This window comes from Tenrec ecaudatus, chromosome 2 (genome assembly GCF_050624435.1).
Source record: "Tenrec ecaudatus isolate mTenEca1 chromosome 2, mTenEca1.hap1, whole genome shotgun sequence".
Taxonomy (NCBI): Eukaryota; Metazoa; Chordata; class Mammalia; order Afrosoricida; family Tenrecidae; genus Tenrec; species Tenrec ecaudatus.
The window spans coordinates 222,379,885-222,397,870 of NC_134531.1; positions in this window are offsets into that span (position 1 = coordinate 222,379,885).

Below are 17,986 nucleotides of genomic sequence, written 5' to 3' on the forward strand. Positions count from 1 at the left end.
TATTTCCGGTGGTCTTAGGAAGAGACACCGCTCCTCTATCTGCCTCCAGGCGGGTCCACCCACACGCACATATGCCCACATACGAGTACCCTGCATGAAGACTGTTACCCATGCCACGCCATGCTTCAAGACAAAATTGCATTTATTTGTAATTAGAAATAAGTGTTTGACAATATATAATTGCATATTGTTTTGTAATTAATCACTATGCTTTAATGATGTTCAATTTGTAACAATGAAAATACATCCTGCATATCAGATATTTACATGATGATTCATAACAGTAGTAAAATTACAATTATGAAGTAGCAATGAAAATAATTTTATGGTTTGGGGTCAGCACAACATGAAGAACTGTATTAAAGGGTCCAAGGTTGAGACCCTTTAGGAAGGTTGAGAACCACTGTTTTAGGACAAGGCTTTAAGAGCTCAGATGCTATTCTTCCTGATATCTGGGTTCCATCTGATCCCTTCACTGCACTTTCCTACAGCACTCAAATCATCCGGGATCACCTCATGGTGCTAGGTATCAAGTGAGGTCACATGATAAGAACTTGTACTTCTATAAAGTCTTACACTTTAAGGTAGGAGATTAAAAAAAAAAACATAGGATATATCGTGCTTATATATCTATGGTTTACGTTCTAGGCAACAAATTAACTTCCTGTTTTGAAGACCATTAAGACTCAGCCTTGAAATGGCTGAGAAGTCTCATGACCTATGTGTCAGTGTTTGCTGATTTATTCTGCGACTTTACGTTTTGAACAGACTGTCAAGAACAAGAAAGTATGCAAGGTCTGGGAAAATAGGTTGTTTAATTTTCTGAAGGATGTCTGGCTTGGCAGAAGATAGAGTTGCTATGTGTATCAAATATGCTTGCTTAACAATGAGATAATTAACCCCGGGTTGTTTCTGCATGGATAAAAGGAGTATGTAGAATAAACTCGGGGCTTCAGTATTCACTGTTGCCCTACCAATACTTTCTGTCTCTCTTTTTTCCCCCTTAATCTTCACTCCCCCTTTTAGGACTGTTCTACTCATCAGCTGGCTCTGACATTCCTGAGAATTCACATTATAAATAATCTCCATATAAGACTTGATAATTCTAATAATTATAGTGATAAGAAGATTAAGGATAAAGGAGGTTGTCTCCATTGAATGCCTGTGCTGAATGAAAATTGGCTGGCCATGCCACAATAAAGGGCATTCAAAGAAATCAGGCACCCGTTAGAAACCTATGGGGATGATTGCAGACCAAGGTCACCTAGGCATGCTGATGAAGGTCAACCTGAGCATGCGCACTAGAAACCAGCAACCTTATGTCACACATGTGCCAGAACTCAGCCACTAAGAACAGTAGCCAATCCCCTCAGCCATGTCCCCCCCTTCCCCCCCCCCACATGGGGGCAGCAGGGACTAAGGGGAGGTGTTCTCCTTTTCCGTTTGGAGGGTGGGAGCCACATGAGGAGTAAGGGGGTGGGGAAGGAGAGAGAGAAAGGGCGAGAGGGCACGTGTTCCTGCCCCTGCCCCCCAAAACACACACCCACTCTATCGCTCTTTTGGCGCTTTCTCTTCAGTTACAGCACTCCTTTTTTAGCTCTGCAGCCTCCTCTTTATGACCATTTTCCACGCTCCCCTGAAGCGGCCAATTTAATCCTCGGACTCTTACACAGCCCCCTCTTCCCCCTCCCCCCCCCTTCCCTCCGCCCCTGACGGCTTTGCACGCTTTCCGGAGGTCGTGTGCACTATCTGAGACTGTATTACCCCAAACTCTCCTTTCCCTTTCAAAAGTGTCTCTGATGGGTGACTTCGTTCGTTCAGCATCGAGAAGAAAGAACTGGGAACACCGGTCCAGACACCTAACAATCGCATGATCTGTTGTGGATTTGAATAACTGACAGGCACTATAACGTCTTGATAATGTAGAAGTGTCTTTATTCGGTTAAAACTGGACTGCTAGAATCTAAAAGCGATTCTTTGATTGCAGCCTCGAGTCCAAATTTCAGTCCATCTTTTAAGGTCAAAAAACTCACTTATCACCTGTCAAGGGTTCAAGCAGGCATGAACAGAAGTGGAGAGCAAAAGTAATGGATCAATTGCATCTTCAAAAATAGTAAGCATGCATTACAAGGTACATTCCGTATCATAAAAGAAACAATACCAAAATTGATGATAACATCCTGGTTACCATAACAAAATTAACTACAACATTCAATTTAGTTTTATTGACATATAGTTATATTGACATACTTTTGTGTCTCTATTTCAGTTTTGACATATAGTTAGTTTTATTGACATAATTCCACCATTGATCTGTTTTAACATATTTTAAAAAGGTGGGCGGTCATCACTACAATCGATTTTAGAACATTTTCTTTATTCTTGTACTCATTATTATCAGCTCCCTATTTTTCCCCAACCTCTGCTGCCGTAACTCTAAGAAACTATTAATCCAGTTACTATCTTTAGATTTACCTATTGTGTTAGTCAGAATTGACTAAAGAAACTAATCTATGGAGATGTTTATATGTGTATAAGAAAGAACTTTATATAAAGAGTAATTGTATCTTAAGAAAACATCCCCAGCCCAGGCCAGATCAAGTCCAATATTAGCCCATATATTTGACACCAATCTATATAAAATTCCTCTTCAGACTTACACAATGCATGCAATGACACTGAATACAGGAAGATCACAGGCCAGTGCGTGGAAAGTCTTGTGGATCCAGTGGCAGTGGAAGCATCTCAGCACTGGCGTGGGTCTCCACGAGGTTTCTCCAGCTCCAGGGCTCTAGCTTAGCTCCATGTGTCTTGTCAACAGGAAGACAAAGCAGAGAGTCTGTGTGTATCTGGTTTCCAGTGAGCTATTTTTCTCTGTGGTGCTTCCAAATGAGGTCATCAAGCTGCAACCTGATTGACAGGGTTGACTCCACCCCTCCACAAGTTGACACCAGATTATGTAACTACCACACCTATTCTGGATTTTGTATAAAGAAAACCATACAAGCAAACATGAAACACCAACAACAATGACAAAATGAAACAACAATAGCAAAACAAAACAGAGAAAAACCTCAATCTAAGGACACACACACACACACACACACAAACTGAAAGTAAGAAAAACTGGAACAAATTTAAAATGGTTCAAAAAGGAGAACAAATGAAAAGGTATTAAATTTTAACTTAAATACATCTGCATGAATCCACTTTCCAATTCATGCTGACCGAGAGCAAGGCTCTTCACATTACTGGCCAGTGGTCAGAGGGGACTCGCCCAAAGCATAATCCACAAAGGGACCCTGCAAATGGATGCTGGGCTTTCGCCGTCATCCATAGTCTTCCGCAAACTGGTGCTCAGAATTTGAGCTAAAACAGAGTTTCCGCCTCTGGTCTTGGCTTATACTACTTACCATCGTTGAATGTTAATGGCTAGTGTGTTTCTTCTGTGTGACCTTAGCTGACACCTCACTTAGATGACTGCTTGTTTTAAGACAAGCCTTTAAGACCCCAGATGCTATTTGATATCTGGGCACCCTGTGATTTCTTTACCACAACTTGCCACAGCACCATATCTTCAGGGATCTTTTCATGAGAACAAGTAATGAGTGGTATCATGTCATAGGAACTAATTGTTCTTAGATTAGCACTATGATTAAGTGTGAGCTCAAAATCCATTCACATGTTTATGGTTTATGTATGTCCCTGGTCCACTTTAGAGACACCATTATTTTATTGAGGAACATTGTAAATAATTCTCATGGGGCATATGGGAAATCCACTGATGTTATCATTAATTTAACCAATGGTATAAAATTTAAAATACTGTTGAGAAAGTTTATATGTATAGGACAGTGTTTTAGACAAAAATACATAGATTATTGACGTACAGGTTTAAAACTTAAACAATTGGACACTGCTCAAACCACGAGATAGGGTAAGACTTTCAATAATTCTAATTCACAAAGGTAAGACTTTGATTGCTGGAAGACAGATCAGGAATAAAGCAAAGAGTATGAGAACAGCACATATATGGGTCTTAAGTTGCCATGTATTGGGCACGCTCAAAATAAGATCTTTGAACCAAAGTCCAATGACTTCCAAATCCATGGCCTTCATATCCTAGTTAGGGCACTTCAGCCTCACGTCCAAGGGTTCCTTTAACTCGGTACAGGTGTGTTTATGATGCAGTCTGGTTTGGCTCATGGGGTTTCCTTCTGGTGTGGCCTATGGAAGGCTGTCCACCTCAAAAGGACAGAATCTAAAGTTCCGGGTGTCTTCTGCACACATCCTAAGTCACCAAGAAACTAGGCCAAAAGTGCCCGATTAAGGAGTTCCAGGCACGTTGGCAGGGGCCAGATCCAACCCAGGGTCGCACATGGCATCCAAATGACAAGGAGGGGAAAAAGACTAAGGTGGCAGGGGAACAGGGCAGAGTATTGCTGATGTTTCCACAGGAAAGGGAGAGAGAAACTAGGCCTCATCCTGGAGTGCGAAGCCTTGAGGACAACATACCGGCATGGAGCAGTGAACTAACAGGACAGCTGAGCCAGAGTCAAGCTGAGCTAAGTCGACCCCACCAACACCCCAGAAGAATTAACACAGAGGACAGCACTGAAGATACAGCTCGGGGAGAGAGGCGGGTCTGTCCAGACCACACAGGGCAAACTAAGAGGGAAAAAGAGAGAGTGGGCCTCATCGTGGTCCACCAAGCTCAGAGGACGACATCCCTGCTAGGAGCAGCCAATCCACAGAGGTCCGTAGTGCTGACTGCACCATGAGATATGACGTCCCCTCACTGACCCACAGCACTACGGGGGACAGCACTGGAGACATAGTTCAGAAAGTGAGCCCGGTTTGCTCCTTCACCACCCCACTCCCACCAGTGGGCGAAACATGAAGGAAACACAACAGAGCAGCAAAGGGCGCAAAGTAATGAGGTCCCCAAGGAATCCGGAAACGCCCTTCTGACTCAGGAGAGACTTGGAACTATTTACAGGGCTTTGTTTTTTCTTCCTTGTCTGTTTCTCTGTCTATCCATATACAATAGGCAGGATGAACAATCCCGAGGAGAAAACAATGGGACCGAAGGTTCTAGGGTAAGGTGACCAGACATCCCGCTTTCGGCGGGACAGTCCCGATTTGTCCCGCGTCCCACGGCATTTTAAAAAAGTCCCGATTTTTGGAAAGAATGCACGACAAGCTAGGGAACGGCGGGAGAACGGGAAGGAATATACAGTTTTCGGCTGCCATGGGGCTATTTCGCCAGGATATGGGTTTTATATGATTTTTGTTAATTTCATAACGTTAAACTTTAATAATAACAAATAATTGTTGAGAACTGATTATCGAGAAGTGCTTATCAAAGGTCACATTGTTGATCAGTTGTTAGAATTCGACCGCCATTGTTTGGACTTAATGAACAATGGCATTTTTTGGCATCGGCAACGACGAAATCGATCCACATCGTACTGCGTGCTAGTGCTAGTTAAACAAGTGATGTCAACAAATCAGCTATTCAGATCACTTAGGCAATTTATTTATTTATTTCATAAATACATAAATTTTCTTGAATATAGCAGACAGTACTTGGTATTACTTATATCTTATAGTGGCAGCAAAAAGTCTAGTGCCGGCCTTGAAAGTGACACTTATGACTTATGTTATGGCAAATTCAGAGAAAAAATAATACAAGTTAGTATTGTTATTATTTAGAAAGAAATATAGGATTTAAATTAAAATTTAAAATATATTGTTACTTTATAACAATCAAATTAATTTAATTTATAAACTAACAATAAAATATGTTCGTGTAATTACGTACCTACTTGCTCTGTTTTTAAGTAATATGTATATAATAATTTATAATATAACTTAAATTTTTTTTTTTAGATTTTTAACATAATGAGTAAGAAAAGAGGATGCAAATTCAACGGTGATCTAAGAAGTGAATTTCCTTTTATTAAAAAAACCAAAAGCAATTACATAGTAAAATATGAGAAATGCAATGATGAATTTTCTATTTCTCACAGCGGGAAGAATGAGATTTCAAAGCACTTGGAGACAAAGAAACATAAAAGATATTTAAATACTGCTGCATCTTCCTCCAAAATACAGGATTTTTTCGGAAAACAACTTATGGAGATGAAGAAAAGAAATGAACATTAGCTAATTTCATGCTGTTAATCACAATCATTCCTTCAGATCTATGGACTGTACATCACAAGTTGTCAAAGAGTTAATCAACAAAAATTTGCCTGTGCTAGAACAAAATCCGGGGCAATTGTGTGTAATGTGCTTTCCCCATATGCATTTTCAGAATTAAACAAAAGTCTAGAAAAAATTAATTTTATATCCATATATTCTGACACATCTAATCATAAGGATATAAAGTATTTCCAATCATTATTAGATTTTTTAATTTGGAAACTGGAATAAAAATTAGAATTTTAGATTTCATTTCTGTGCCCGGAGAAACTTCTGAAATAATTTTCACCTCCAATATTAAGATTTTGGAAAAAAACAATTTAAAACATAAAATGATTGATTGCATATTGTGCAGACAACACGAAGGCAAATTTTGGAGGAAAAGCAAGAAGAGGTACAAATAATATATTTTTTAAATTAAACAAAAACCTTAATCAAAACATTATTGATATTGGTTGTGCAGCGCACATAATATATAACGCCATTCAAACAGCTGCTGATTTGTTGCCCGTAGATGTGGAAAATATTGTTATTAAAATATATTCTTATTTCTATATATACACTGTGCGCGTTGAAATGCTTAAAGAATGTTGTGAAACTGCGGAAGTCGAATATCAGAAAATACTTCGATACAGTAAAACGCACTGGTTAGCTCTTTTGCCAGCTGTCGAAAGAATTTTGAAAATATACAATCCTTTGAAATCCTACTTTCTATCACAGGATAAATATCCTGGAATTTTAGAAGCATTTTTTAAAAAAGAATCTTCAAAAGTTTGGCTAGAATTTGTACACAATCAAGCAGCTCTTTTTCAAAATGCCATAAAACTTATTGAAGGTGACAAAATTTTGGTAATCAAAGTAGCAATTTAAGTTAATAATTTAAAATTTCAGTGTCAATAGTGGTTAGAAAATAATTTTCTTCCTTAACTATCCGTAATAGTATAAGCCAGCTAGAAGAACAAGGTGCAATAAATCGTGCAGATATCATAAATCACTTAAAAAAAGTTCTATAGTAACTCCATAGGTTATTTAGAAGAGTGGACGGTACATTACAATGATATTAAACATTTTCATTGGGTTACATTAAAACAAGAACTTAATTGGAATGATGTTCAAAATCATTCTCTCATATTACTCAAAATTTCCCATATAGTAATATTTCTGAAAATGATCTTTTTAATGAGGTATCATTATTAAAAAATATATTGATAAGGAAAAGGTTAAATCTTGGGCATCAGCAAAAGTCACAATAGAGAACAAATGGATAGAAATATTTCATCATTTTGAAACAAACCACGTGCCATACAATAATGCACTAAAAATTGTGGAATACGCGTTGTCCTTACCAGGAACTAATGCTGCGACTGAACGTGTTTTTTTCTACGGTAAATAAAGTGTGGACATCCGAAAAATCACAATGAACTGTTGAGACTTTGAAAGCCAGTTTATGTGTGAAATATAATTTAACAAATTTTTGTGAAAAAATTCATGACCTTTTAAACAACGACAGCAATCTACTAAAAAAAACTCACTCAAATGAGAAATATGCCAAAGAAAAAATACCATACACATTTAAAAATGTATTAATTTGTAAATTGTTCTTATGTTGAAAGGAAAAAAATGTATTACAATACCATTTTTGCGTTCTATGAAAATTTTTGTTGCTCCATATAGACCAAATGTTAATCAAGAACTCCTCCCCCAGGAGGGTGTACAATGCCAGGTGCGGTTGGATCAGGTGCAGCTTATCCGAGAGGGATTACTGGGAGCCAATAAAGGGCGAACGTGATTGCAGGACGCGAGCAAGGTAAAACGAAGCAGAGGAAAGAACTGGGAGGCAAAGCTCTTAGAGAGCTGAAGGCGCTGGGAGGTGAGTTTCCGGATTTTGGGTTGGTTTTTTTCCTGCTTTAAACTCGCTCGTCGCCTGAACGTTGGGGGTCTGCGCGCCCGCCCTTCCCGCACCTGGAAATCCGTTTGGGTGCCCAGCGGAGAAAGCCCTTCTCTGGCCCTGGCAGACCTTTCCCCAAGGGTCTTTGCGGACACTCAGCGGCCTCAGGGTGGCCCCTGAGATCAGCGCGGGGGCGGGGGGCACTCGCACCCCGTCGTCGAGAGCCCGGCCTCCCTGGCGCCAAGCCTGCTGCTCCCTAATTCCCGGGTGGGAGAGGAGGCAGGTCCTGGGCTTTCCCTGTGGCACCCCGCGTTCTGCATCACGATCCCATTCCCAGCAGCAGGCACCCCGACCAGGACAGAGACAGTCACTGCGAGCACACACCCCGAAAGGAGACAAGGGAGAGTCTTGAAGAGAGACTGTGGGGAGGGACTTGCAAACGGCAGAAGAAAAAAAAAATACATATACATGTGTGTAAATATATTACTTTATAATGATAGGGATATAGGTCTATGTACATATATGTATATGTTAACTATTAAGGTAGCAGACAGACACTGGGCCTCTATTCAAATCCTCCCTCAACACAAGAAAACTTAGCTCTAATAACCTGGCACTCTGTAACACTCACCTTCCTGACACAATAGCGGAAGACAAAACAGGTACATAAGCAAATGTGGTGAAGAAAGCAGATGGTGCCGGACTATCAAAATAGATAGGGTCTGGTGTTCTACAGGCTTAAGTTAAAGAAGTGGCCATCTAGCAGGGAAGCAACTAAGCCCACATGGAAGACTAGCCTTTGTGATCACCAGGTGTCCAGAGAATCAGGTATCAGGTGTCAAAATATGCAAAACAAACAATCATATCAGTGTGGGGGTGGGGTTGTCAGAGTGGAGACCCAACGCCCATCTGTAGACAACTGGACCTCCTCTCCCAGGATGGTCACAAGGAAGGAAAGATTCAGCCAGGGTGAACAGCAGTGACAAAACACACAGCATTCCCCTGTTTTCCTTTCTGTTTTCTTTTACATTTCTAGTTCTTGAATGCACCTCTCCCCCCCCTCCCCACTCACTAACATGACCTCAGTTCAACTTACAAATACTGCTACACCAGAGTATGTGCATTGGTACAGATAAGGACTCTGGACGCAGGGAATTCAGAACTGATAAGCCCTTCAGGAACAGTAGTTGGCATAGTGATACCATGAGGGGAGAGGGAGGGTGGGAGAGAAAGGGAGAATCAATCACAAGGTTGGATATATAACCCCCCCCCACTCCCAAGGGGGCTGAATAATAGAAAGGTGGGTGAAGGGAGATAATGGACGGTGTAAGATATGAAATAACAACAACAATATATAATTGATCAGGGCTTCACAAGGGTAGGAGGGTGGAGGAGGGAGGGGGAAAAAGAGGAGTTGATACCAGGGCCTCAAATGGAAAAGAAAATATTTTGGAAATGATGATGGCAACATATGCACAAGTGTGCTTGATAGAACTAAATGATGGGTTGTTATGAGATATATGAGCCCCCAATAAATGATGAATAAAAAAGTGTCTGATTAAGAACAGAATACAGGCATATTCTCTTGATATAGGTCATGTAATGTATCTTTCCCAATGGCAGGTTACCTCTCTGAAGTGAAGTCACTTTCTCTGAGACAGGCATGTGCTCCTGCCCAACACTTCTGGGCTTGAATTTCCATTAAGGTTCACTGACCCCCCTTTTAGGAGTGTCTATTGACTTAGGGTGACGGCAGAACAATTTGCTTGTCTTTTCCTTCTCCCAACATGAAAAACTGACCCCAGTTAAGCGAGGTCTCCTTGGCTGAAGTGTTTTTTAAGAGGTACAGATCAGGGGATGCTCTTGGATGGTGAGACTCAGGTGGACACACCACCTCATTGCTGGGAGACCAGGCTAGAAGATGACATGACCTGAGAACAGATGCCTGCCTCTGTCATGGTGTTTATCCTGACACTAGTGGTTCCAATATAATACTTGCCCGTTTGTGATTTCACTAACTTCGCTGAGCATAGTGGTCCATCCATGCCATGAGGTGTTTTGTGGTTCTTTAGGGATGCATATGTATCCTTTTTTTTTTTACATTGGTAAATACAATTTTATTTCTTGAAAAAACTTTAATATGAAAAAACTCCAACAGCAGAGATTTTGCCTTTACAACAGTTTCACCAGAGTCCTCCAGCCTCTGCCCATAAGCAGACCTGTAATTGACACAGGACAAACCAGACTTTGCCCCACCTTGTAAGGCAGGCTATGTGGTGAGATTCTGGGATCTCCTCCAGGCGGGCCCCCAGTTCCCGCCAAGTTGACTTTGGGATCTAGGCTTGGCAGAAAGTGACTGGCCATACTACTCTTGAGGGGCCTGCTTCCAGTCAGTCACATTTAATGCCAAAGTTCCTTATCTCAGGTCTTATTTTTAAGGGGAAAAAGCTTATTAACCTAAAGGAAGCTTTAATGAATGGAACTAGAAATGGAAATATTCCTAACTATTCTGGGAGGAAAGTAGGGAACTTTGGATAAAAGATGAGAGAAAAAGATTATCCCCTAAGATGTGACCATGTGGAACCAGACACATTTCCAGTAGACTGGCATATTATAATATTTAGTAATTAGATTAAGTTACATAAGTATTAAGAATTAGTTTTAAGAATGATAGCTTATAGGAAATACCATTACTTACGCCATGGTCATATGTATCCTTTTTTAAAAGTGCTGAAATCAGAGTGCACACAGGTTGCTGGGGCAGGACTCAGCAGAGCCGTAATAATGGCTAGAACGGACTCAGGTCTTCCTGTGTTCTTTGTACTGACAACATTACTACTGCTCTGTGTTCAGCTTCTGGGAGTCCATCCAGCATTGCGATCACCTTAAAAAACTTCTTCCCTAAAAAAAACAAAGAAACAAAAACTTCTTCCCGTTTTAAAATAGAAGCCACCTGTGTGTGACATTTCCTTAGTTTTATTTGTCAAATAAAATTTTTGTTATTTTGGAAAAAAAAGCAAAAACAATATATAGAGATTGAGTTCTACACAGAATTTCTGAAAGCCTGGGAAAAGAAAGGGAAACTGCTGATATATATAGATGTATAAAAATTTTATATATAAAAACATTTCTAACTTTAAGAATTCTTCCTTATGACAAATAATAATAATATGAAATATAATAGTAATGGTTCTGGGGGAGGGGAGGGAATAATGGAGCTAATATCAAAGATTCAAGAAAGAAATGTTTTGAAACCGATGGTAGTAGCAATTGCAAAATTATGCTTGATCTAACTGAAGTATGGTTTGTTATAATATCTGCAAGAACTCCCAATAAAATGATTAATTTAAAAAATAATTCTTCCTCAGTATTTGGTCCATCCTTATCATAGATGTTCATTTTTCATTTCTCATCTTTTGGGATGGGTGGTGGTGGGGCGCGATGGTTCATTGGTAAGAGCCTCATTCTCCATGCGGGGGACCCAGGTTGGTTTCCTGGCCAATGTGCTTATGCACAGCCCCACACACCCATCTGTAAGTGGATACTTGCATTTTGCTGGGATACTGAGCAGGTTACAGCAGAATTTCCAGACTAAGATAGACTAAGATGGAAGACTTGGTGATTTCTTTCTGAAAATCGACCAAGGAAAACCCTAGGGAACACCACAGCCCCTTCCGCACCTGATTCTGGGGCATGCATGGGGCAAGGCATCGTTTTGTCCTGTCGTGCACAGGGTCGCCATGAGCCAGGGCCATCTCCATGGTGTCTCACCACCACCACCACCACCTCTTGGTGTGAATGAAATTGTGACAAGCTACATGACACTAACGTTAACTCTGAAAGCAGCACACAAACCTCTGGTGGTGGCTATAGCCTCAGGGCTCTGTGTTGGCAGGAGTCCTCTGGCGGAATCTCTGTATTCTTTGGAAAGGAGACAATTCGAGGGCACAGCAATCCCCACATTCTCATGACTGCCTCTAAAGATGAACAAACTGAAAGTTGAAAACGTTTGACCAAATTCAGAATCCAGGACCCTCTAACACTGGAATTGTCCAAACAGCTAAACTTTAAGGGTTCATTGGGCAAAAATATATTGCCATTCGTTCTGGATCAAAGATGACTTTTAATGTTAAAAAACATTTACTACTCAGGCTATTATCTTAAATCAGTTCTTTATTAAACAAACAAGAGCCACATTTTTAGCAGTAAGGAAAAAAAGACATTAAAATGGAGAAAGAACTGAGGTGTTATAAAATTGTGAGTTGTGAAAAAAAATTGTGAGTTGTGTTAGTCTGGGTACTTTAGAGAAACAAATCCACAGAAACTCATGTATAAGAGAAAGTTTTATATAAAGGGTAAGTGCACATCAAGAAAACATCCCAACTCAGTGCTGCCCAATCCCACAAGTCCAACATTAACCCATTAACCCACATGTCTGACACCAATCCACAAAGTCTTCCTCCATCTCACAAAATACACACAATGACACCGACTGCAGGAGGAAAGCCAAATCAGTGATTGTGTAAGCATCTCAGTGTTGGAAGGGGTTTCCACACGGGTGCTCCAGCACCCAGGACTGCATCAGGGTAGGTCCATGAGGCTTCTCCTCGGGGATGTCTTGCAGGAAGTGAGCCTTGCCAGCTGAAGCAGGGAACTGGCTAAGGCAGCTGAACACTGGTCTGACCATCACAAAACAAGAGACCCGAGAACTAGAAAGGCAAAGCTCACTGAGCCATTTATCCCTCCATTGTCTAATTAACCCCACATGTTTTTTATCGGTCAGGTGGACACAATAAACTATCTCATGAGTGTCCTGATAATATCCTTTGAAAATTTTCACCTCAAATTAAGAATAGCCAGGATAACAGATAAAAATACAAGGCCTCCCTCAAAATATTGTAAACTACAATATTTTAATTCGGTTTACCTTTTTCTTTTATGTTTTTGGGGTTTCACTGATTCATATCTCTCTTTATAATATGCTGTGATATTTAAGTTCTGTGTCGACTTGGCTGGGCCAGCATTCTAGTGTTCAGACAGTTGAGTTCTAGTAATCACCCAATGTTGTGACCTTGTTGCTATTGTTGTTAGGAGCCATCAAATCTGTTCTGACTCATAAAGACCCTTGGCCAACGTAACAAAACTTTGTCACATCCAGGAATAGCTTCACAATTGTTATTTTCAAGGGCATCATTGCAGCCACTGTGTCAGTCCATCTGGTTGAAGGCCTTCCTCTTTTTCACTGTCCCTCTACTTTACCAAGCATGATGCCCCTCTCCAGGGACTGGTCTCTCCGTGTCCAAAATACCTGAGATGAACTCTCCCTATCCTTGCGTCTAAGGAACATCCCTTAGAGACAGATTTATTTGTTCTTTCGGCAGTACATGGTACTTGCAATATTGTTAACCAGCATCATCGTTCAAATGCATCGATTGCTCTTTAGTCCTCCTTATTCAGTGTCTAACTTTCACATACATTATGAGGGGATTGAAAGTACCATGGCTTGCGTTAGGCACAGTTCAGTTCTCAAGGTAACATCCCAGCAGATTTACCCACTGAAATGCATTTTTTGCTCTCCTGACTGCTGCTTCCATGAGCATTGATTGTGGATCCAAGCAAGATGACATACTTGACAACTTCAGTATTTTTTTCTATTGCGATGTTACCCATTGGTCCAGTGGTGAGGATTTTGGTCCTGACATTGAGTTGTCCTCCATACTGTAGGCTGTAATCCTTGACCTTCATCAGCAAGTTCTTCAAGGCTTCCTCACTTTCAGCAAGCAAGACTGTGTCATCTGCCTATTGAAGATTGTTAGTAAGCCTGCCTCCAAACTTGATACCTCAGTCTTCTTCATATATTTTCAGCTTTAGATCACACAGGCGGATGTGCTTCATCCAGGTGGCCTTAGTTGACACTGAAGCCTAATTCTTCTTCATATAATCCAGCTTCTCTGATGGAGAACAGATGGAACAAGTGTGGTGAGAGGATTCAACCCTGGAGCACAGATTTCCTGGTTAAGGCCAGTGCTCCTTAGCAACAAGAATGGCAAGACTTCATCCTACATATGGGGACATCCTGTTTGGTAAAGTGAAAGGGCAGCGACAAAGAGGAAGATCCTCAATGAGATGGACGGACAGTGGCTGCATCTATGGGCTCAGGCACAGGAACAATTGTGAGGATGGTGCTGAACTGGGCAGTGTTTTATTCTGTTGTGCATACGTCAGACCCAACTTTATGGCACCTAACAACAAAAGCAATACCAGTATTGTAACTACTGTGAAGTACAATTATACAGTGTACTCCCTTTTTGTCCAGTGATTTAAAACCAAAGTCCTTCTCGGTAATACTTGAAATATTTTATTCAATTATATAAATCAGATGTAGAAAAGAGCTGTGTACAAACATAGGCCCTTGGGGGCATCTGTCTTCATTAAAACTCATGGAAATTCCTTAGAGAGAATTGCCCTGACCAATCAAAGCCCGTGTCTGGACAGAATCTATCAACTATGGGCAGGGGAGACCATGCCCTCTGATATGGTAGGACCAGGTTCCTAGGTCTTTGCATCTGGAGGAGTCACAGGGTCCAGTGCAAGGGGGTGCTGACATTGGGGCTGGGCTGGGGCGGGCCTGGCTGGTGCCCCAACCTATGGTAGATGGTGGAGGGGTTGAAGGTCTTGTTGTTCAAGGGAAATGGGGCTATTCATCTGATTTGCAGACAAATCTGTTAAAACTAACCGCCTTTTGTTCAATTTATTTCCTGGACCATGAGGTTACCTTTTTTCCACCAAAGGGCCTTGGTTTGCTGGAGCGACATGAAAACTTGAACAAAAGGTTTTCCATCCTGTTTTCCTTGGTACTTACAAGAGAAGTCTCATTTGCAGTAGGGTGATAGAATTCAAAATTATAATAACAGGCCATATCTGTCCCATCTCCCAAACATATCGAGGCTAAACTTCATTATAAAACAGAATCATTTGTTTCTGTGTCGTGGGCTCAGAGCTAACACAGTTTCTCAGTTCTCAAGAATGCACCCACAGGGTGCACTGGTTTCCCCTGGCAGCTAATCTCAAACACACACACACATACTTCTTGCCCTCTGTCCTCTCGGATCAAAGATCTGATGTAGCTGTCTCAGAGTTAGTTCAAAATTAGCAGCTTTGCTTCCCCCTCCCCCCTCCCCCCTCCCCCCTCCTTGGAAAATGCCTGTCCAATTCTCAGACAGGAACCAATACTATTCAGGGCAAGTGGGGGTCAGTTCCTGCGGCCCCCTTGGACTTTCTCCTCTCGCGGAGTTCTGCCCTGTCCTGGGAGGCCACCATGGCGCGGCCCGGACTACACGCAGTGAGTTTTGTTTTGTTTTGCTTCTCCTCAGGCCTCAGCCCAGCCGAACCACCGGTCCTTGATCCCGCTTCTTTCCTGACACTTCCATGAAGGTTCGAAATGCTTTGTTTTCTGATCTCGGCTTCTCTCCAGGATTGTCCCAAAATCAAATATTTAAATTCAAAAGAAATTCAAGACTTCCCCAAACCCGGGTTTCTGCTCACGGACAAAACCTTTTAAAGCACACATTAATATGTACTAAAGAACTTTCACACCAAAACCTTTTAAAAATACATTAAACGCTTAGAAGGGAGTAGGAGGAAGCTCACAAATTGTAACTAATATGAACAATGCAGTACAAATAAACTGCAATTTTACACAAAAAGGAAAGAGACTGAGAATTTGGGGGGAAGTGGAAATGGGAGCTGCTTCTTTTTGTCTGATATAAAGTTAAACCTCACTCCTTACTGAGCCAGAAGATATTGCAGTTCTGTTTTCTATAACTGAGAGTCAAATCTAGGGACCTCTCTACTGGGGCTACCTCAATCTTTCGCTTGGGGCAACTTTTTATTTCCCACTGGGCATCTTTAGCCTACAAAGTGCACAAAACCCAGTTGATGGCGCTGGGGAAACTCAGTCAGAAAAGTCTGCTCTGGCCGACAGGGTCAGTAAGAGTTGGAATCGACTTGGTGGCAATGCGTTTTGAGAAGAGACATCCACCCACAGGAGAAAAACAGTGCCAACGAGGAAGGACTTGCCCACAATCCAAGGGTTGCCAGGATCTCCAGCAGGCAGTGAGGACCAGGAGAAAGACCCACAAGAGTCCACATAGCTGTGACCCTGGTTTGGACAGTTGGCCTCCAGAACTGGGAGAAAAGAAATTTCTGTCCTTTAAAGCTACCCAGTTGTGGTATTTCTATTAGTAGGGACAGTAACTCTGATGGATGCAAACAGAAAGGGAGTTTATTAATGTAGTACAGAGGAGTTCTGGTCATATAGTTGAGCTAGGCAGCAAACCACAAGGTCAGCAGTTCATAACCATCAGCTGCTCCATGGAATAAAAATGAGGCTTTCTGCTCCTGTAGAAAATGACAGTCTTGGAAACCCACACGAGCAGTTCTATTCTGTCCTATAGGGCTACTGTACATTAGAATGGACTCAGTGGCAGTGGGTTGAGTTGAGTTGGGTTGAGGGAGCTCACAGAATCTCTACAAGGGTTCATGAGTCTCCTACAGAAGAGAGGAGAACACAGGCAGACAATGTCTGAACAGGTCTGTCTACAAAAGATGGCACTGCGATGGCTGCTGAGCCCTGCCCACCAATGGGTGCTTCTACAAGAACCTCTCAAAGGGTGGGATGGAGCCTAGGCTGTGTGTATACAGCCCAGCAGCCAGGACCACTCCCCTCCCCCCACTCCAAATCAAATCCACTGTCGCCCAGTTGACTCAGAATTATGGTCCTATGTAGGGTTTCCGAGGCTGTAAATCTTTACCAAAGAAGACAGCCTCATCTTTCTCCTGAAGAGTGGCCAGTGACTTTGAACTATCAATCTTGTGGTTAGTAGTCCAATACTTACCTGACAGTGCAAGGATTGTTGTGTCTATATCCTAGCGGGGGGATGTTGTGTGTGTGTGTGTGTGTGTGTGTGTGGTGGATAACATTCCTTAAGTATTTGAGGATTCAGATCCAAGGTAGGCAAGGAGAATGTCAAATGTAGACCAGAGGGATACAATTAATAATGGGTTCATTTAGATAGCTGAAAGGGCCCTGGTGGCATTGTCGGTTAAGCATTGAACTGCTGTGAGGTAATTCAAACCCATCAGCTTCCAGGAGACGAGGCTGCTTTCCTAAAGATTTACAGCAGCCCCTGAGCCTCTATACAGTGGCCCTGGCACTAAGAGTCAGCACTGACTTCATGGCAGTGGCTGCTGGGCAGTGTTGAAGGCGCCCTGGTGGGCCAGTGCGCTAAGTGTCAGGCTGCTAATCAGAAGCGCAGTATTTCAGACGAACCAGAATGGAATGGTTCTACCCTGTCCTGTAGAGTTACTATGAGCTGCTGTTGATTCAAAGGCTATGCATATTGTCAGCTAATTTAGCTAGCTGTTGTAAAACAATTACACAAGTTAGTGGCTTTATAGAACATCCTAGGGGGCTTCAGAAAGTTTAGGGTGCAATTTCTGTATCTTTCAATGCCATTTCCCCATCAACTTTTGGAAGGCCTCTCCTACATTTCTTCTTTCACAGTTCTGGAGGTTAGAACCCCAAACCAGAGCCTCAGCCATGGAGCTCCCTTCCTTGCTGGTTGTCGGGATAACTCCGAGGCAGCACCACGCTGGTTCCTAGGAAGTGTAGGTCAAATGTGAAGGCTCTTCAAGTTCATGGGAAAATGTCTGTTATGGAAAAACCACGCATGCATCTCGCAATTTCTTTTTACATCAAAATAAACTCCTCAAACGAGTTATACCAAGTCCGAACAGGGTCTAGTTGGAGGCAGTAAGAAGGAGAAGGCATCTGTTTGAGGCGAGCCCTGACCAGAGCAACATGGATTCTGCTGAAACTGCAGCATGAAC